The sequence below is a fragment of the Symphalangus syndactylus genome, chromosome 23 (genome assembly GCF_028878055.3).
Source record: "Symphalangus syndactylus isolate Jambi chromosome 23, NHGRI_mSymSyn1-v2.1_pri, whole genome shotgun sequence".
NCBI lineage: Eukaryota > Metazoa > Chordata > Mammalia > Primates > Hylobatidae > Symphalangus > Symphalangus syndactylus.
The window spans coordinates 43,552,836-43,575,392 of record NC_072445.2 but is presented as its reverse complement, the minus strand read 5'-3'; the positions used below and the strand labels follow the sequence as shown (position 1 = coordinate 43,575,392).

Genomic DNA, 22,557 nt, shown 5'->3' with positions numbered 1-22,557 from the left:
AGTGTTTCATTTGCCACTGAGAAACAAGGATTCGTGAAAATAAATCTGTACTTTAAATAAAAATTGCTTAAACTCTCTTAGGTATTTGAACACTATTGGATCCTCACATGGTAACTTCAATCACTGTCAACATGGTAAGTAAATATCCATATACACCTTCTAAGTGCTTCCGTGGTGCTCTGTTGGTCATTTCTATGACATTAACCCACTACACAGAATTGCTGTCAGTGCTGAATATGTCCCATAGAATGATAGAGCTTTAAAATTGTATCCTAGGATGTCTCTGTGATTATTTTGTCTTCATAAAACTAAATGTCTCTTGTTGCAAGTTAGTTTATTTTCTGGTAAATGTTTGGATTTGCTACAACTTAAGGAAACACAAAGAAGTTACTGGGTCTCTGAAGAAGTCAGGACGAAGTGCTTTCCTTAGTTTGATCTTATCTGTTAGTATTTATAAAATTGTGTATTTTAATTGTGGATACAGGGTATCAGGCTATATATTATAATCTTTTTTCATTTAATCTTGTATTGCTAAAAGTAGTCATCTCTTTTGTTGTATGTAGCTACCATTCATTCATTGATTTCATGTTAGCTGCTGTGTAATATGAACGTGCCACAGCTCATTCATTCATCTTTCCATTAATGGGAAACCTGGAGTTGTTTATAATATAAATTTGATTTTGAATTATGGCAGTTCTTGAGTCACAAAAATTAAAAATTATTTTACTGCAGAGGAAATTCCTGATTCTGCAACCATACATTTAATGGAGAATTTATAACTTTGAGTTGTCATTTTCATTTTCCAAATGCTTCCACACATAATGATTATTTGCCCTTTTATATTGTACTACCCATTCCTTCTGATTCCTCATGCATTTTCTAGTGTTAACTGCTAGCCGCATTATGTTCCCCAGCATGGAATGCCTTTGCTAGGACTTATGCCACCACTGCCTCTAAAAGCTTAAATATCTACCTGCACTTAGCAGATATCTATTCATTACCCTTACCAACGCAAATGTTGCAAGAAAATAGATGCTTACCTTTAATCTAGATGGACCTAATTCGTTTCTAAACATTTCTTCATAGACTTTATTATACTTGCATAAAGATTTATCATGATAAAATACATAATTTTGGAGTTTTTCTCCCTTGTTTATATACAGTTTCTTCTGAAAGAAGAAATACATCTGACTGGCAAAACTTAGGGCACATGCCTGCCATCCTAGCTACATAGAAGCCTAGGAAATTGTTTTAGACAGTTTGGACTGCTATAACTATATAATGTCGGTTGACTTAAACAACAAACATTTATTTCTCACAATTCTGAAGGCTGGGAAACCCAAAATCAAGGTTCCAGCTGATTCAATGTCTGGTGAGCCCTCCCTTCTTCATTTGCAGCTTACTGTCCTCTTGCTCTATCCTCACATAGTGGGGGCAGAGACAGAGAGAGAAAGAGAGAGAGAAGGAAAGAGAGAGAGAGGCTTCCACATATGAATTTGAGGGGGACACAAACATTCAGTCCATAGCAGGAATTTAGTTATGACAGTACCATTGAGGATGCACAGTTCATTGGTAGAGAATTCTCCCTAGTCATATGAAGTCTTAGGCATATTAGACCACCATGTTCATCAATATGATTATCTATAATTTCTTTTCTTCCTAAACTTTTCTTTTTCCATCAATTTTCTCTTTCATTATGATTCAGCCACAGAATCTGTTAAAATAGGCCGTGCACAGTGGTTCATGCCTATAATTTCCAGTTTCAGAGGGTGAGGTGGGTGGGTCACTTAAGGCCAGGAGTTGGTGACCAGCCTGAGCAACATGGTGAGTCCCTGTCTCTACAAAACTAATATTTGTTAAATAATCTGTTAAAATATTAGTTAATAATTACTAAATTTTGAGATGTAGAAACAAAATGGAGCTAAAATGATGAATAACAGTAATACACAAAATGGGATGTTGTAATAAGGATCAAATTATACTGGAGAAATTTATCATAATAAAAGATAATTTTTAGAACTGTTTACTAAAGTTATAATTCATGCAAATGCTTAATGACTGACTATGAAATTCGTACTTGTCTGAGGTCATGGCCAAAGCTACACAGTAGTGCCCCTTTGCTGTGAATAAAATGCCAGGATGTAAAAATTTAAGAATTTTATTGAAAAACTAATTATTATTAGCATTATATTTAATGTATTATATTTTATATTAATATATTACTATAAGAATTGTATTATAATCAAAACTTTACTGGTCAAAATTTCAAAGGTTGATATCATTGTATATCAATATCATTTACTAGATTTTTCTTCAGTCACCCTACAGCACAGCTGGGCCAAAAAATAGATGCCCACTTTTAACTTAGATGGACTTCATTGCTTCTAAACATTTCCTCTTTTCTTCAAAGACTTTATTATACTTGCATAAACAAAGATTTATCATGATATAATACAAAATTTTGGAACGTTTCCCCCTTGTGAAAGTTTAATGTGACAAAATAGACATTTTGCTTTTAAATTATTTTGACAAAATGAAAAAAATTGTCAAATAGAACTTTTGTTTAAAGACTCAAGGCTGATATAGAAAATAGTTTTTGAAGGTATTTTTAAGTATTCTAGAAATGAAGAATTAAGATATAATTACAACTTTATTATTCTTCATTTTATTCTAATGTGAATATTTATAATATTGGTTGAGAATAAAAGTATATGATGTTCTTCCTATACAGCAATCTAAAGAACTCCTATATTTGTATTAACTTCTTTATATTAATTTCAATTTTATTAATTCTTAATATTACATAAAATATAAAGTTTTTCACAAATTATTAATTAGTGAAGCATTTTATCCCTAAAATAGTAAAAATCCATTCATATTTCAATGATTGACAGTATCTTAACAAATAAAGCTCACAAGGAGATTTTCACTCAATGCTTAATAGCTAAAATTCTTATTCTTGTACTAAACAATAACAGTACTAATAAATAAATAAATAAATAAAATAAGACAACTATACTATTCAGATAATAAAACTAAACCTGGCCTTTTCTACCTGTGGATGCTGCTGAGGAAGCACTGTTAAATGCCTTTCTTCCCACTGCCATCATATTCTAAGTCAGTGTCTCCTAAAGAGCCTGAACAGCTGCTGAAGCTTTTCATTGTCATTGGAGGGTTGAGTTTTGTGTATTTTTTTTTTTTTTTTTTTTTTTTTTTTGAGACAGTCTCCTTCTGTCTCCAAGCTGGAGGAGTGCAGTGGTGCAATCTGGGATCACTGCAACCTCCGCCTCTTGAGTTCAAGTGATTCTCCTGCCTCAGCCTCCCCAGTAGCTGAGACTACAGGCGGGCACCACCACGCCCAGCTAATTGTGTGTGTGTGTGTGTGTGTGTGTGTATAGTACAGACGGGGTTTCACTATGTTGGCCAGGCTGGCCTCCCAGAGTGCTAGGATTACAGGCATGAGCCACTGCAGGGTTGAGGGTTGAGCTTTGAAACAACTGATGAGAGCCTGAGGAGCCATTTTGAGCAATAGGGAACGCTCACAGACTGTGTAGTAAAGAAAGATCCAAACACCAAGCACTCTAGGGGCTTTGGGTTTGTCACATATGCCACTATGGAAAAGGTGGATGCAGCCATGAATGCAAGGCCACACAAGGTGGATGGAAGATTTGTGGAATCAAAGAGAGCTGTTTCAAGAGAAGATTCTCAAAGACCAGGTGCCCACTTAACTGTGATAAAGATGTTAAAGAAGAACTGAAGAACATAAACTAAGAGATTGTATTGAACAGTATGGAAAAATTGAAGTGATTGAAATCATGACTGACCGAGGCAGTGGCAAGAATAGGGGCTTTGTGGGAGGCGGAGCTTGCAGTGAGCCGAGATTGCGCCACTGCACTCCAGCCTGGGCGACAGAGCGAGACTCCGTCTCAAAAAAAAAAAAAAAAAAAAAAAGAATAGGGGCTTTGCCTTGTCACTTTTGATGACCATGACTCCATGGATAGGATTGTCATTCAGAAATACCATACTGTGAATGGCCACAACTGTGACTTTAGGAAAGCCCTGTCAAAGCAAAAGATGGTTAGTGCTTCATCCAGCCAAAGAGGTCCAAGTGGTTCTGAAAACTTTGGTGGTGGCGTTGGAGGTGGTTTTGGTGAGAATGACAACTTCGGTCATGGAGGAAACTTCAGTGGTTGTGCTGTCTTTTGTGGCAGATGTGGTGGTGGTAGATATGGTGGCAGTGGGAATGGCTATAATGGATTTGATAATGATGGAAGCAATTTTGGAGGTGGTGGAAGCTACAATGATTTTGGCAATTACAACGATCGGTCTTTAAATTTTGGACCCATAAAGGGAGGAAACTTTGGAGGCAGAAGCTCTGGTCCCTATGGTGGTGGAGGCCAATTCTTTGCCAAACCATGAAACCAAGGTGGCTATGGCAGTTCCAGTAGCAGCAGTAGCTATGGCAGTGGTAGAAGATTTTAATTACTACCAGGAAACAAAGCTTACCAGGAAGGGAGAGTCAAAGAAGTGACAGGGAAGCTGCAGATTACAACCGATTTGTGAACTCAGCCAAGCCCAGTGGCGGAAGGGCCTAACTGCTACAAAGAAGACATGTATTAGACAAATACTCATGTGTATGGGCAAAAAACTTGAAGACTGTATTTGTGACTAATTGTATAATAGGTTATTTTAGTTTCTGTTCTGAGGAAAGTATAAATCATTTCAACAAAGGGTTTTAATGTAGTGGTTTTTTTTTTTTTTTTTTTTTTTGCACCTATGCTGTTGGGTGCCAAATGTAATAGTCTAATCATGACTCTGAATAAATGTGTCTCTTTTAAAAATGTACTGTGTAAAGTTAGTCTACTCTGAAGCCATCTTGGTAAATTTCCCCAACAGTGTGAAGGGAATTCCTTCAGGGTGATGCCACATTGTATTTGGAATTTGTATACGACCTGCTTGGGTGGAGAAGCCATTATCTTCAGTAACCTTGGTGTAGTTGAACTGATAGTGTTGTGACTTGAAGTTCACCATTAAAAGAGTTCACCCGGCCAGGCGCAGTAGCTCACATTTGTAATTCCAGCACTTTAGAAGGCTGAGGCAGGAGAATCGCTTGAACCCAGAAGGCAGAGTTTACAGTGAGAAGAGATCGTGTCATTGCACCCCAGCCTGGGCGACAGAGGGAGACTCCATCTCAAAAAAAAAAAAAAAAATTAGGCTCAAGGATTCCAGAAATAACATGGAAGTAGATATCTGGCTATTTGACTTTCATTCTGGACTGGGGGTAGAGGGTTCTTTACAGCCTGGGGCAATGAAAGTCTGAGCTCCCTATTCTGCTTTCTTCGAGAAGTGTGTGTGTGTGTGTGTGTGTGTGTGTGTGTGTGTGTGTGTGTGTGTGTTGGAGGTAAAAGGAAAGCACCTTGTTACAGCTTGATGGAAGTCTAGATTCCCCACTTTGCCTTTGCTGTTGTGTGTGAAGGTTTGGACGACAGTTTTTTTTTTCCTCTTCCAGCTTCCCAAGAGCAGAAGTCCCTAGAAATGGAGTTTGTAACTCCACTGAATACGCAAAATTAGCTAAAAAAATCACAAGTCATAAAACAAAACAAAAATTTAAAAAATGTAAAACTTTTAGAAGTAGAGTCAGGCTTCGGCCGGGCGCGGTGGCTCAGGCCTGTAATCCCAGCACTTTGGGAGGCCGAGGAGGGTGGATCACGAGGTTAGGAGATGGAGACCATCCTGTCTAACTCGGTGAAACCCCGTCTCTTCTAAAAATACAAAAAATTAACCGGGCGTGTTGGCGGGCGCCTGTAGTCCCGGCTACTCTGGAGGCTGAGGGAGGAGAATGGCGTGAGCCCGGGAGGCAGAGCTTGCAGTGAGCCAAGATCGCGCCACTGCACTCCAGCCTGGGCAACGGAGCGAGACACTGTCTCAAAAAAAAAAAAGTAGAGTCAGGCTTTGGTCCAAGAACTCATTAAATTATTATTATTATTATTTTGGGACGGAGTTTCGCTCTTGTTGCCCAGGCTGGAGTGCAATGGCATGATCTCAGCTCACCGCAACCTCCGCCTCCTGGGTTGAAGCGATTCTCCTGTCTCAGCTTCCCGAGTAGCCGGGATTACAGGCATATGCCACCACGCTCGGCTAATTTGGTGTTTTTAGTAGAGACAGGGTTTCTTCATGTTGATCAGGCTAGCCTAAAACTCCTGACCTCAGGTGATCTGCCCGCCTCGGATCCCGTGCTGGGATTACAGGCCTGAGCCACTGCGCCCGGAAAGACTGTTATTGTTATTATTATTATTATTATTTTGAGACGGAGTCTCTCTCTGTAACCCAGGCTGGAGTGCAGTGGTGCGATTTCGGCTCACTGCAAGCTCTGCCTCCCGGGTTCACGTCATTCTCCTGCCTCAGCCTCCCAAGTAGCTGGGAATACAGGCGCCCACCAACACGCCCGGCTAATTTTTTTGTATTTTTAGTAAAGACGGGATTTCACCGTGTTAGCCAGGATGATCTCCATCTCCTGACCTCGTGATCCGCCCGTCTCGGCCTCCCAAAGTGCTGGGATTGCAGGCATAAGCCACCGCGCCCGGCCTAAAAGATTATTTTACATTAGGGAAGTGTTCTCAGCCTCCTGTTCATTTGCCCTTGCTTATTTTGATTCTGTGTATTATGCAGCACAAACATTCACTGCCTTTTCTTTTCTTTTTTCTTTTTTTTTAGACAGAGACTCGCTCTGTCACCCAGGCTGGAGTGCAGTGGTACGATCTCGGCTAACTGCAACCTCCCCCTCCCAGGTTCAAGTGATTCTCCTGCCTTAGCCTCCGGAGTAGCTGGGATTACAGGCGCAGGACACCACACCCGGCTAATTTCAGTATTTTTAGTAGAGACAGGGTTTCACCATGTTGGTCAGGCTGGTTTGAACTCCTGACCTCGTGATCCACCCGCCTCGGCCTCTCATAGTGCTGGGATTACAGGTCTGAGCCACCCCGCCTGGCCTGCCTTTTCTACCTTTAGGGACACTATGCTGTATTAACTATCTTCAGGGCTCTGTAGGTTAAGCCCCCTCTGCTTAAATAGCCAGATAATCATTATTGTATGGATTGTCACCCGTGTTTTCAACTTAAAAACACATGAATCATCACACAAACATTTTACAACGTCATCCGCACCATAGAGATTTTTAAAACATCTATCTCAAGAACTCATATAAGAACCAGAAATTTTTAGCAATTATATGTCACTTTGTTTCAGACACTCCTTGAGCACTCATACCACTCCAGCCAGGGTCCTCCTTGCCAGCTAGTCAGTGAGTAATATAGTTGTCAAATCACATTTTACCATCTGCTTTCACAGACCTCTTCTGATACCAGCTGTGAAAGTTTGGGATCTCTGGAAAGCAAACACTAAGATGCGTTAGAAGTGCAAGAGGTTATTGACAATAATGCCCATAACAATAAACAAAGAGGAGAAAGAAAGATGAATGCAGGAAGAGCTTTCAGACCATGATGTGGGTCTGGCATGGGCAAAATTAGAGAAGGAAGAAAGTAGGATTGAGTAGAAAAAGCCTGAGGTTTTGGCACAGCTCTGAGAAAGTCTTGTCCAGCTTTGGTACAAAGATTGCCCATGGATGAGACCCCAGCCAAGCGGAAATGGCCAGGCTTTAGCGTACATCCACTTTGCTCACCAAAAAGAAAATAACCTCAGTTTGAACACTGTAGAAGACGGTAAAAGTGCTGTAGCTGAAGATGGTAAAAGTGCCTTGGAGGCTGTCAGTGGACAGCATTTCTTGCAACGAAAACAAGTTCTTCCTTGAAGGAAGATCTGAGCAGCGCACCTCCATGGCCACAGAAATTTTACAATACACATTTAATGACATTTCAGTATAGATAAATATGATTTAAACAAATCTATTTACCTAAATGACAAATATAGAACACTACACTCAACTAAAAATATACATTATTTACTTATTAAAAGATACTGTATTGTGTATATTTGATGCTAACAACATGATGTTATGAAATATATGTAGATAGTAAAATGATTGTTCCAATCAGGCAAATTAACATCTATCATCTCACATAGTTACATTTTTTTTGGACAAGAGCATCTAAACTCTACTCATTTAACAAAAATCCCTAATATAATACAATTCAATTCACTAGAGTTCTCATGTTGTACATTAGTTCTCTAGACTTGTTCATGCTACATATCTGCTACTTTGTATCCTTTAACCTATATTACCCTATTTTTTTTCTCCTCACCCACCCCTGGCAACCAATTTTTTATTCTCTCTGTATGTTTGACCTTTTTTTTAAATATATATATCCACATATAAGTAAGATCTCACAATATATTTCTTTCTATGTCTGGCTTATTTCACTATGAATAATGTCCTCCAGGGTCATCCATGTGGTGGCAAATGGCAGGATCTCCTTTTTTAAGGCTGAGTAATATTACACACACACAGACACACACACACACACACACACACACAGATTCTTTGTCCATTAATCTATTGACAGACATAGGTTGTTTCCATATCTTGGCTATTGTGAATAGTGCTTCAGTGAATGTGGGAGTGCAGATGTCTTTATGAGGTAGTAATTGTATCTCCTTTGGGTTCATATCCAGGAGAGGAATTGCTGGGTCATATGGTAGTTCTATGTTTAATTTCTTTAGAAACATTCATGCTGTTTTCCATAATGACTGCACAAACCTACATTCTCACCAACAGTGTACTAGGGTTCCCTTTTCTCCACACCCTTGCCAACATTTGTTGTCTCTTGTCTTTTTGATAATAGCCATCATAACAGGTGTGAAGTAATATCTTATAGTGGTTTAATATTGCATTTTCCTGATGATTAATGTTGAGCACCTTTTCATATGCATATTGGCCCTTTTATGTCTTCTTTGACGAAATTGTCTGTTCAGATCCTTTGCCCATTTTTCATGAGACTGTACTGCTGCCAGCTGTGCTCAGAAGGTAAGTCTCTTTGGCCATTTTTTAATCAGGTTATTTGTTTTTCTGCTATGGAGTTATAAGAGTTTTTTATAAATTTTGAATATTAACTCCTTTTCCCCAGTCCATAAGTTGCCTTTTTATTTTGTTGATTGTTTTCTTTGCTGTGCAGAAACTTTGTAGTTTGGTGTGGTCCCATTTATTTATTTTTGCTTTTGTATCCTGGACATTTGGCATGATATCCAAAAAATTATTGCCAAGGCCAATGACAAAGAGCTTTCCCCCTGTTTTCTTATGGAAGTTTTGTGTTCAGGTCTTATGTTTAGGTGTTTTTTCCATTTTGAGTTGATTTTTGTGTATAGTATAAGAGTCTAATTTTATTCTTTTGCATGTGGAAATCCAGTTTTCCAAGCATCATTTATTGGAGATTATTCTTTCCCCCATTGTGTCCTCTTGATGCCCTTGTCAAAAATTAGTTGACAGTATATGTTCGAGTTTTTTTCTGGGCTGTCTATTCTGTTGCATTGGTCTGTTTCTGTTTCTATGCAGAAATGATTATGCCGCTTGATTATTTTAGCTTTGTAATATAATTTTAAAGCAGCAAGTGTGCGGCCTCCAACTTTGTTTTTCTTTCTCAGTATTGCTATGGCTATTTGGTATGTGTGTGTGTGTGTGTGTGTGTGTGTGTGTGTGATTCCATAAGAATTTGGGGATTATTTTTTCTACTTCTGTGAAGAATGTACCTTTGGAATTTTGATAAGGACTGTACTGAATTTGTATATTGCTTTGGATGGCATGGACATTTTAACACTATTAATTATTCTAATTCATGAACATTGGATATCTTTCCATTTATTTATATTGTCTTTAATTTCTTTCAACATTTTATAGTTTTCAGTGTAAAAATCTTTCATCTCCTTGGTCAAATTTATTCCTAAGTATTTTATTTTTTGATGCTATCATAAGTGAGATTGTTTTCTTGATTTGTTTTTCAGTTAGGTCATTATTTTTGTATAGAAATACTACTGATTATTTATATGTTGATTTACGTATTATTTTTAAATACCCTTGGTGGGCCCTAATGCAAGTCTTTAAAAATGTACAAGGATTGAAATGACATGGAACATATTCTGTGAGCCCAGCATAATAAAAATAAAATCAATATCAGAAATAAAATGCAAAACCCCAAAATGTTACTAAATGAAAAAACACTCATCCAAAGCCATAGCTTAAAGAAATCACATTTAGTTAAAATGAATGATAATCAAAATAAGATATATAAAAATTTGTGTAATGCAGCTAAACTGTGCCCAAAGTCTAATTTACAGTTCTACTTGCATATATTAGAATAAAGATGTTTTAATATTTGATGTTAAAGCTTTTTTCTCAGTAATTTAGAGGAAAACAGCAAATTAAAATATTAGAAGCAAGATTATAAAAAGATAGAACACACACACACACAAAACAAACAGAGAGCATCAACAAAGCCATAAACAGGCATTTAGGGAAGATTGACAAAATTATTGTTCTAAATCAAGGATTGTTCAACAAAAGGAAGAGAAAACAGAAAATACTAATACCAGGAATAAATATAGGATAACATTACATTTTATATATGGACATCAAGAATATACTAAGAATGCAGTATGAACAATGTTTTGTAAATAGATTTGACAATTTAGGACAGATTCCTTTCAAGAGATGATTTACCAAAACTGACAGAATAAGAAATTAAGACCTTGAGTTTACTCCTCATCTCTCTTTCTTCTACCAGGAAACCACACCGAGTAAATCTACTTTTTGTTTCCCAGAATCGTTTGTGAGGCTCAGATAAGCATTCAAGGGGCATTTAAATAAGTGGGAACTTAAAAAAGAAAAAAAAAGGTAGTCAAACTCTACCTTTGATTTGAGATGCAGTGGGAGTTGTTTACTGGAGGTCAAAGGGGGAGTTGTCAAGGGGAAAAGATGAAGTTTCTCAGAGGCAATACCAGGCTCTCAAACTGACAATAAGTGGATTTCTAGTGTATCCTCTTACTAAGTGTAGCCTCTTACTGGGCTACGACTGAAATACTAGTGTATTTCCTTTCAGTAAATAGAAGTGCATCTCACTCCTTTTATCAATTGCAGAATCTTCCATTATACGGATCTTCCAAAATTTATTTTAAAAGTCAAACATCGATGGCCGTTTGAGGTTGTTCAAATCATTGCTACAACTCAAAATTCTGCAGCAAATGTTAGAGCGTATCGCAATTGTTGCGGGTGTCTCCTGGAACACCATCAGAAGCGGACGGAGCAGGAAGCTTGGTCTCTGGGAATGCCTCCTGCGTAGTCTCCTTCCATCAAAACATCAGAATAAGGGGTCCTCCCAGGTCCGAGGATAAAGTGTTACTTGTCAGTTTGCCACAACAGCATGATAGTCATCTAACTGATGTCAAAAAATAAGAAACATTGACAGCGAATACACTTTTTGGCAGAAAATTTGACCTTTCCAAGGGAGCTAAAGTTCAGTACAGTGACTTATGCTAATGGACAAAGCATCCTTCACGTAGTCGTGGCCGAGTGGTTAAGGCGATGGACTAGAAATCCATTGGGGTTTCCCCGCGCAGGTTCGAATCCTGCCGATTACGGTCCCTTTCTTGTTGGAAAGGGAGTCTACTGACACCTTGCCGGGTTGAAAGTCCGTTATTGTCTCTCAGGAAGAAGCTTGCTTGTTCCAACCTATAGGCTTTTCCTCTTTATGGACCCACTAAAAACACTCCATGTCTCTGAAACAATGAGGAAATGTCATACAAAAAAAAGAAAAAGTACTTCTATCACAGTCGTGTTAATGTTTTCCTTTGCCTTAAGAAGAGCTCAGGATGATGTTTTTCCGTTTTCTGAAACAGATGCCCCATTTTGAAGACAGCTTTCCTTAGAGAAAAAAATTGCTAGGAGTGTTTGTGTCTCACAGAATTGTCCCCTTATTAGGGATCTTCTCCAGTCAAGCAAATGCCCTGGTTTAACGTAGAAAAGGTCCAGGAAATCCATGATCAAATACAAATGAAAGCGACTCACAGGCATGGTCACCAAGATAAGAATCTATGTTGGGCGTTTATAAGCAAACCACTACATAATAAAAGATAATTGAGTAAAGCAATTTTTTTCATAACCCAATTAAAAAAAAAACCAACGACGTCAAGTGGAGTGGCCTGTCCTGAGGTCCAGGAGAGTGGTGAAGCAAGAGTGACTAAAACCGCGGTGAGGTTGTGATTATATCCTGAGCACAGAAAGAGCCCCAGCTCAGATGCAGAATCTCATTGTGATGAACAATTATGGGTTAATGTATTGACCAAAAGAATGTTGACCACAACTGAGTACCTTCCTAGGAATTCCTAGGGGAATTCATGCATCACTGACTTGGCAGCTTAAGTGGAGCTTGTCCTCACCTCTCTTCTGCAAATCTTCAAAGAGTTGTGATTTATTTTACCTCATCCAAGAATGATTCTAATATTTTTTCATAAACAGAGTGCCGGCCCTGTTCATTGATAAAATACCAGATATTTCTTCTTTTATGTGTCTCTTTAGAGCACTGCATTTCAAAATTAATGGGGCAGCGACAGTAAACTGCCGCAAATCCTCTACTGAGCAGTGAAGGCAGGAAGAACAAGACTTGTCTCAGTGTACGGAGATTCAGGTTTCCAGAGGAGGAGCCTGATCAGTTCTCCTACCCTCTCCCACATCCGGCATGCAGGTTGCTTTGATTAGGAAAAACAATCTAATAGAATTCCAGAATGTGAAAGCTAATGAAATGCTAAAGCACTTTTGTGGAAACAATTCCTAATAGTAAAGTATTCCATCTGACATATATGTACAGAAATTGAAAATATAAATTTGTTCAAAAAGATATCTTAAATGGGTGGGCGCAGTGGCTCACGCCTGTAATCTCAGCACTTTGAGAGACCGAGGCAGGCGGATCACCTGCAGTCAGGAGTTCAAGACCAGCCTGACCAACATGGTGAAACCTTGTCTCTACTAAAAACACAAAAATTAGCCGAGCGTGGTGGCATGCGCCTGTAATCTCAGCTACGCGGGAGGGTGAGGCAGAATCGCTTGAACCCCGGAGATGGAGATTGCAGTAAGCCGAGATCGCGCCGCTGCACTCCAGCCTGGGGGACAAAGCGAGACTCTGCCTTAACAATGACAGCAACAACAGAAACATATCTTAGAGAGGAGTGTTGGTAGCATAAATAGGAGCTTCTCTCCTTCTGGATGCTTTTTACTGGACAAGCCCATGCAGACTCAAGTTCAGGTTCTGGGGCTGGAGCAGAGATCTTGAGCAAGGATTGATCTCATAGAATTTTGCCTTGTAGAAGAACAGCATGTGATCTAGTTTCTGAATAACGCCATCGAGTTCTAGAAGGGTTTTGTTTTGTTTTGTTTCTCTTCCTACTACTAAGGAAGAGAAAAGGTGTCTTATAGACAAGAACGTAACATGGAAAACGAGACACACTGATGGACAGTGTCATGAAAACCAGGGTTACAGTCAGCGCAGAAAAATAAGGAAACACAGTCTGGTGCCTATAGTAAATAATACTGTAGTGTATATCTCTTTAAAAAAATTTCTTAATTGAAATAGAGATGAGGTCTCCCTGTGTTGCCCAGGCTGGTCTCAAACTTCTGGCCTCAAGTGATCCTCTCACCTTGGCCTCCCAAAGTGCTATGATTACAGGCATGAGGCACCTTGCCCAGCCACATAGTGTATATTACAAAATAAACAGAAAAGAATGTTCTCACCACAAAGAAATAAGTGTTTGAGGAGATGTATATGCTAAATACCACGATTTGATCATTATACAATGTATAAATGTAACAAATCATCACACTGTACTCTGTAAATATGTATAATTACTGTGTCAATTAAAAACAAGATTAAAAATAAAAAACACAGTGAAACAACTGTTCCCTTCTGTGAATACTTGGCTACTAAAAAATTGTCAATAAATCATGAACATGTAAAATTAATACATAAATAAATAAAACAGGTGCATGTCTACCTAAAGCAAATAACTTTCAAGGCCTTGCCTGACCCATGCTGCTAAGGGTATTGTCAAACTTATTTTTATTTTTTTCTTTCATATTATACTATATTTAGAGAACAAACAGTACCACTTTAGGGATCTAGTTCTATAAGCTGCCTTTTCATTGCTCCATCTTCAAAGCTCACAGAATAATGGAAGACATTCTGCAGTTTTATTTGCCTTCCACCTCAACTGTGGACTCCCTCACTGCTTGCTTGATTTTCACTAGAGGGGCTCATGAATCAGACCATGGCTTCACATGTCATTTCCTCAACTGCCAGGTTGTTCCTGCCTTTTTTTCTTTTCTTTTTTTTGAGATGGAGTGTTGCTCTGTCGCCAGGCTGGAGTGCAGTGGCACAATCTCAGCTCACTGCAACCTCGGCCTCCCAGGTAAGCGATTCTCCTGCCTCAGGCTCCCTAGTAGCTGGGAATACAGGCGCGCACCACCATGCTCAGCTAATTTTTGTATTTTTAGTAGAGACGGGGATTCACCATGTTGGCCAGGATGGTCTCGATCTCTTGACCTCGTGATCCTCCCGCCTTGGCCTCCCAAAGTGCTGGGATTACAGTGTTCCTGCTTTTGAGTGTGATGATGTCAAGATAAAAGGAATCGCCCTTAAAGGGAAAACATTAGAGAAAGAGCCATGGAAGACACAAGAGTTTAAAATACTTTTCTCATATATCAGGTTTTATGGAGAGTTCTTTTCTAAAATAGTTTGAAACTTACTTGGGAACAGTGTTCTGTGATCTGAACTGCTAGGCAGCTCCTACAGGATCCTTCCAAGCTCCGCTGCAAAAAAAATTTCCTTGGTACCAAGAAGAATAGAAGATATACCAAGAACTGATCATTATTATACCATCAATGGCAAAGGAAAGGCAGGAGAGAGTAGCCATCCCAGATTATTAGCCTAAAGGGCAGTGGGGAGAAGCAAATGGCCTTTACTAGAGTAAAGAATCACAGGTCTCAGAATTTGACCCTACCCAGCTGGATTCCAGTGTATGCCATAGCCATGATGCAAAGATGATTTTATTGCATTGTAAATTTTCAACTGTTAAAGGAGGCAGTTATAAGTGTTCAACTGTCTGTGACTGCTTGGAAAAAAACTATGCTGCAAAAAGAACTTTGTATTCTGTGATTCGATGGATAGTGGTCACTGGTCTAACAGAAGAAAATGTCACTGTCTTCCCTCCCCTACCCCGCTTCTTGACCTTCACCCCCACACCCCAGGGAGAGTCCATACAACCCTTCAGAGCACCTTGGCCCACTTGCCCACTTGGAGGGAGACAGTAGAAAGAAGACGTTCTGGTAAGTGGGATTTTTTAAAAAGCTGATATTAAACAAAGGAGTTTAATCATTCTTACCCACAGTCTCAAAGAGGAAAACATATAAAGATCAATTTTAACATTAGTTTTAGGCTACAGTGAATTTTAAATTTAATTCTGACATACTTACAACCATCACCTTCTATACAGGATAGGTTCTGGACTCTCTGCAATCAATATATAAATAGGTTTGATCTAGCAAATCAAGGAAACATTATTCTACACAAATACAGACCAAGAATATAGAGAAGGAAAAGAATTTCTCCAGTAGAAATTTAAAAACTAGAGCTTCCAACATGAGGAATACAATTTTCTCTCCTTCAGTAATTGAACCACCTCCTCAAACACAGTAATAGCTAGTGGCCCTGTGGGCAGCCACTTGACTGGCTCAGAGCTGTTCTAACAGAGAATATAACTTAGAAGGAGGACAAAGAATGAGATGAGTAAGAATTTGGACTGAAACAATCAGCAGATTCAAGTAAGGCAATATACTAAACTAGGTTCTTACTGTGAACTAAACATTCAGTTAGGAGCTCTGAGAAGGTCATTCTTTCTATAAATAGTAGAAAATAGGCTGGACTCAGTGGCTTATGCATGTAATCCCAGCACTTTGGGAGGCCGAGACGGGTGGATCACCTGAGGTCAAAAGTTCGAGAGCAGCCTGGCCGACATGGTGAAACTCTGTCTCTACTAAAAATATAAAAAATTAGCCAGGCATGGTGGCTGGCACCTGTAATCTCAGCTACTCGGGAAGCTGAGGCAGGAGAATCGCTTGAACCCAGGAGGTGGAGGTTGCAGTGAGCCCAGATCGCACCGTTGTACTCCAGTCTGGGCGACAAGGTGAAACTTTGTCACACACACACACACAGATACACACACACAAAGTAGAAAATATTAAATTTTTGTGGTGGGCCAGATGTTGTGCTTACTGCTATATACACAAAGGTAAACAAAACACAAGCACAGTAGCTGACCTCATGGTGATTGGTGTCTATTAGGAGGAATATTCTACAAATATAAACAAGCCCACACAGGGAGAGTTTAAGGAAACTGCTTGTGGCTAGCAGCATAATGGCACAAAGAAGGTGGAATTCACAAATAAAAATGAAAACTGCAATTTCCAGGTGGATGAGCACTGGAAAGTTTGATTGGGGAAAAGTGTGAGTGTACCATTTCTCGGGTACAAGATTTATGCTTGTGGGCCTTGATCATTAAAGGAGAATGATTAATTCTGGAGGGCAACAACATGAAAGAAAAGGGAAAGATTAAGTTTGGCAATGAGATTAGCAGCATGGCTCAGATAAAGCCTGGAAAGTCATGTGCTTTAGGTATGCATGTGCCTGCACTGGTCTGTGAATATCAGAAATATACTTGGACCATGGCACTGAGCACAGCAATTTCCAATAACCCTTTTCACCTTGGTATAGTAGTGAGTATAGCTTTGCCACTGGGGAAACAGATGCTTGGCCTGTCTCAGAGAACTTTGTAACAATTAGAGACGTCTCTCATATATGTATTTTATGCATTTCCCAAAACAACAAAAAGCAGTTGGCAATTCTCTCTTCCATTTCATGGTCATGAAGTTATTAGGAAAGAGATTTTTAAATTCTTAAAAATTCCAAGGCACACCTAGATAAGGCACTACATGTCTCTATGTTTCCAGCTTCTTGGGAGGCTGAGGTAAGAAGAAGATTACTTCAGCTCAGGAGTTGGAGGCCAGCCTGTGCAAAATACGGAGACTCCCACCTGTTTAAAAAGAAAAATAAAAAGTCCAAGCCAGATAGAATAAAAGGTATGAACTCTCTCACTTTACATGCCCTCGATACAAAACAATTGGAGAAATCATTATTAAGGAGTTCACAAAAATCGTGGAAGACCATGGATACTGAGCAGGGAATCACATGCCTTTTGAATTCCCTTCCATGTCAAATAATCGCATTTAACTAAAAGGTTCAAAATCACCAAACATGATCTTAAGCATGAAGCTGCTTTAAAAATATTACCTTTGAGGCTGGGTGCAGTGGTTCATGCCTGTAATCCCAGCACTTTGGTTAGGCCGAGGCAGGTGGATCACATGATGTCAGGAGTTCAAGACCAGCCTGGCCAACATGGCGAAACTACATCTCTACTAAAAATACAAAAATTAGCTAGGCGTGGTGGTGCGCATCTGCAATCCCAGCTACTTGGGAGGCTGACGCAGGAGAATTGCTTGAACCCAGGAGGCTGGAAGCTGGAGGTTGCAGTGAGCAGAGATTGTGCCACTGCACTCCAGCCTGGGCGACAGAGCAAGACTCCATCTCAAAAGAAAAAAAATTGAATAAAAAAAAAATCACCTTTGAATTGTGGCCATATGATTCATTAATCTCAGCCTTGTAAATTAGGAGGCCAAAATTACACACACACCCAAAGCTGAGATCCTAGTCAAACCAGTTCTTTGAGTTTCTCTCTCTTTTCTGAGAGAGCTTATGGGTGTTGGTTCCTCACATTACCCTTTGGGACATTAGAATGACACATATATAGGTCCAGCAGAAGGGAATAAAACCTGGCTGGTTAAGTGATGATTAAAGCCTGTACTTAAATTCCTTTTCAACCCTTACTGAGAGACCTCCAATCAGAGGAAGCCCTCAATTTAGGATATTTTTCCTTTCTTGTTGAGAAAAGAAGCAAAAGGGAGACAAAAGCAAAGTAATGCTCTTTTTCTTAATACTTTATGAGTATTCTGAATTCTGTGTAATTTAAGCCCAGATTTTTTCACTGAGTGTTATCTTGTTTATTGTGCCACTTGAAGGTGATACTTGCAATTGCCAATTTATAAATATTTCATAAGTAGCATTTTATTTAGAATTTCTTGTTGCTTTGAAAAACAAAAAGATACAGGGAAACAATAAGCTCCTAAACTGTACGAAGTAAAATTTAGGAACTCCTAAAATATATAAAGTAAAAAAAAAAAAAAAAAAAAAAAAAGGCCGGGTTCGGTGGCTCACGCCTGTAATCCCAACACTTAGGAAGGCCGAGGCGGGCGGATCACAAGGTCAGGAGATCGAGACCATCCTAATATGGTGAGCTAACACGGTGAAACCCTGTCTCTACTAAAAATACAAAAAATTAGCTAGGCGTGGTGGCGGGCGCCTGTAGTCCCAGCTACTCGGGAGGTTGAGGCAGGAGAATGGCCCGAACCCAGGAGGCGGAGCTTGCAGCGAGCCGAGATCGCGCCACTGCCCTCCAGCCTGGGCGACAGAGCCAGAATGTCTCAAAAAGAAAAGAAAAGAAAAGAAAAGAAAAGAAAAGAAAAGAAAAGAAAAGAAGCAGATGAAGCCGCAATCATACTTAGAAATTTTAACACAATATATATCATCCCTCAGAAACTAATTAAAAAGCAGAAGAGGGAAGGAAAAGAGTAAAGATGTAAAAGTTTTAAATAAAACTATTGAAGAGGGAAGGAAAACAGTAAAGATGTAAAAGTTTTAAATAAAACTATTGAAGAGGGAAGGAAAACAGTAAAGATGTAAAAGTTTTAAACAAAACTATTCCTGAATTTTACCTAACTTACATATGAAGAACACTACACACTTCAACTTTTTTTTTTTTTTTAACTCTGTTGCCCGGGCTGGAATGTAGTGGTGGGATCACTGCTCACTGCAGCCTCGACCTCCCTGGGCTCAGTGATCCTCCCACCTCAGCCTCCAGAGTAGCTGGGAACACAGGAGCCTGCCACCATACCCGGCTAATTTTTTCGTAGAGACGAGTTTTCGCTATGTTGCCCAAGCTGGTCTGAAACTCCTGGGCTCAAGTGATCCGCCCACTCCAGCCTCCCAAAGTGTTGGAATTATAGGGATGAACTACCGCGCCCAGTGGTATCTCAACTTCCGAAGACAAATTTCTTTTTGAAGTATACCTGGAACTAAAAAAAAAAAAAAAAAAAAAAAAACAAACAAACAAAAAAAAACTTTTGCCTTGCCGATTTTAAAGTAAGTTTCCAAAATTCGAACAGTCTGAGAGATAAATACTAGGGTCTAGCCACAATACATTTTGCTAGACATCAATTAGAAATCGAAAATTGTGTTATGTTTAGAAGTTAAAAAGTGTGCGTATGGCCGGGCGCGGTGGCTCACGTCTGTAATCAGGACTTTGGGAGGCCGAGGCAGGCGGATCACCTGAGGTCGGGAGTTCGAGACCAGCCTGACCAAACTGGAGGAACACTGTCTCTACTAAAAATACAAAATTAGCAGGGTGTGGTGGCCCAAGCCTGTAATCCCATCTACTTGGGAGGCTGAGGCAGGAGAATCGCTTGAACTCGGGGGCAGAGGTTGCGGTGAGCCGAGATCACGCCATTGCACTCCAGCCTGGGCAAGAAGAGCGAAAGAGCGAAACTCTGTTTCAAAAAAAAAAAAAAGAAAGAGAAAGAAAGAAAGAAGAAAGAAAGAAAGAAAGAAAGAAAGAAAGAAAGAAAGAAAGAAAATGTGCGTATGGTTCCAAGACGATATCTAAATGGTAATTAAAAATTATATTCAAAAGAATGACATTGAAAATAATACTTATGAAATACGTTTCATGCAGTCCAAAATGCACTTGGATGCTTAAACTCTTAAATACATAATTAATAATAAAATAAAATCTAAACATCAATAATCTGAGATCCATTGAAAAAAATTAGAAATTAGCAAATTTTACCCAAAGAAATCTTAGGGAAGGAAATGAAGAAGAAAATGGCTGATTTAATGCAATAAAATTGAAACACAAGATGGAGATAAGCAAAAAAAAAAAAAAAAAAAAAAGCCAAAATTTAGTTTGGAAAAAAAAACTAATAAAGTTGCAAAATGCTTGGATAAACTGAGTTTATCCAAGAAGGCACAAATAACTGATCTCTGATATAGAAAAAGGAGAATGGCAGGTCTAACAAATAAAAAAGAAGATGCAGCAAGGCAAGAAGTGAGGACGAGCTCCACCAAGCTTCCAAAGCAGTGATAGAATTCCCCTAGGAATTCCTTAACAAGTACTCAACTGTGGCTAGCATTCCTTTTCGGCCAATGCATTATTTAACCATAGTTGTTAATCACACAATGTGATTCTGCACCTGAGCTGATTATCGTTCCGTGCTCTGAATATAGTAACAACCTCACTTTCTTATCAGTCCCTCTTGCCTCATCATCGTCCTGGACACCTGGACAAGCCAGTCTGGCTTGACGTCGTCAGTTCGTTTTTGTGTGAATTCAAGGAAAATTGCCTTACTTAATATATTTAATTGCTTAGTTGTTTGCTTAATAATGCCCAAGTTATTCCCATCTTGGCGACCATATCTGAGTCTTTGCTTTCACTTGTATTTGATCTTGGATTTCCTGGAATTTCCTTTTCTGTGTGAATGAGGTTGTTTACTTGACTGAAGTATATCCCTAACAAGGGAACAATTCTGTGAGACACAAACACTCTTAGCAACATTTTTTAAGGAAAGCTGCCTTCAAAACGGCATCGATTGCAGGAAACATGATAGCATCACCTTGGCTTTTCTTGGGGGTAAAACACCAGTAAGACTCTGGTGGAATTACCTTTTTTTTTTTTTTTCCAAATAAGTACACATTTTCCTCGTTGTTTCAGGAAGGTGGCAGAGTATTTTTAGTGGGCATATAAAGAGAAAAAGTCTGATCAGGTTGCAACAGCCGGGCTTTTTCCGGGAAGACAAAGTCAGGATATCCCATCTGATAAGGTGTTACATCCCGTTTGCAAAGGGAAACGTTATCGTAGTCGGCAGGATTCGAACCTGCGCGGGGAAACCCCAATGGATTTCTAGTCCATCGCCTTAACCACTCGGCCACGACTACATGCAGAATGCTTTACCCGTTAACATAAGTCACTGTACTGAACTTTAGCTCTCTTGGAAAGGTCAAATTTTCTGCCAGAAATTGTATTTGCTGTCAATGTTTCTTATTCTTTGGCATTAGTTAAATGATTATCATGCTGTTGTTTCAAACTGACAAGTAACACTTTATCCTTGGACCTGGGAGGACCCCTTATTCTGACATTCTGATAGAAAGAGACTAAGCAGGATGCATTCCCAGAGATCAAGCTTCCTGCTCCTTCAGGGGATGGGGATGCAGGAGACACCCGCAACAACTGGAACACGCTCTAACATTCGCTGCAAATTTTTGAGTTATAGCGACGATTTGAACAACTTCAAATGGCCATCGATGTTTGACTTTTAAAATAAATTTTGGAAGATCCATAGAATGGAAGCTTCTGCAACTGATAAAAGGAATGAGGTGCACTTCTATAACGCTTATATGAAATGTACTCCAGGATATACTTTTAGCAAAATAACGTTAGTCACTAACATGTATATAAGACCTCACATTTTGCTAAATACCCTCATTTATATATTTGGCCTCATTTAGTCTTTACATCATAAATAAGGAAATGAGGGGCTGGGATAAATATGCAAACCTACACAGCACCTGAGAATTAGATTTAGATCAGTAACCTAGACATCTTAGATGATGTTCACTGCTCTTTGCTCATGGACTCTATTTGTGCCTTCAGCATTATTTCTAAGTGCTCTACAGAAGCAAAATCAACAAGATTTTAAACATGTTTCTCAGGTATCCATTTATGAAACTAAATCGGTAAGCAGTGTATGCCAACGGTAAGCCTTAAAAGGGCGAGGCAATTGTCATCATCCAATATTTGTCAGTAAGCCAAACTGTCATTTCTCTACGTACCAGGATGTTACCGTTTAAGGAAGAGTACTCCACAAATATGAAATATGCAACTGGGGGAAAATTAGCTGATCCTGGTGTTAACCATTTTGTAGTATCTGGAGCAAGAATCAACCTTATTAATTTAGCTAGATTTATACTGACATTTATGTGTTTTCGTCTTTTTGCATTTTTCTGTGCTGGACTCTCCCTAAGATTTTTGGAAACCTGGGTTCTGAGTTCTTCCCTTTCCCTGGGCTAGAGTGGCTGGAGGCTTTGGCTCTTGGGAATGGTCTCGCGTCCTTCACCAGAACTTACGGGAATCACATTTGACTGAAGAGTCGGAGACCTCTCCAGAGTCATCTTTTCCAGTTAGGCTAGAAACAAGCCCCCTCCTCATCTCGCAAGCCCGCGCCAGTCCGGTTTTAGCCGTTCCTTTGGAAGAGCAAGTCAGTTGAACGCCATCGAAGAGGCTCCTGATTTAGAGTTTAACTGTACTTAAACGCAGATGACTCCCCACTCCCATGCCTTGCCT

The 22,557-nt window shown here is 39.4% G+C and overlaps 2 non-coding genes and 2 pseudogenes across 2 annotated transcripts; 3 read left to right on the top strand and 1 right to left on the bottom strand.

Moving 5' to 3' along the window:
- The window catches only part of LOC129473563 (uncharacterized), a 687,223-nt pseudogene that overhangs the window by 385,774 nt on the left and 278,892 nt on the right, over positions 1–22,557 (top strand).
- LOC129473768 (heterogeneous nuclear ribonucleoprotein A1-like) lies at positions 3,086–4,482 on the top strand (annotated as a pseudogene).
- Positions 11,502–11,583, top strand: TRNAS-AGA (transfer RNA serine (anticodon AGA)). Its single transcript has one exon. It is a non-coding gene; the product is annotated as a tRNA-Ser (tRNA).
- Positions 21,071–21,152, bottom strand: TRNAS-AGA (transfer RNA serine (anticodon AGA)). The gene has a single exon. It is a non-coding gene; the product is annotated as a tRNA-Ser (tRNA).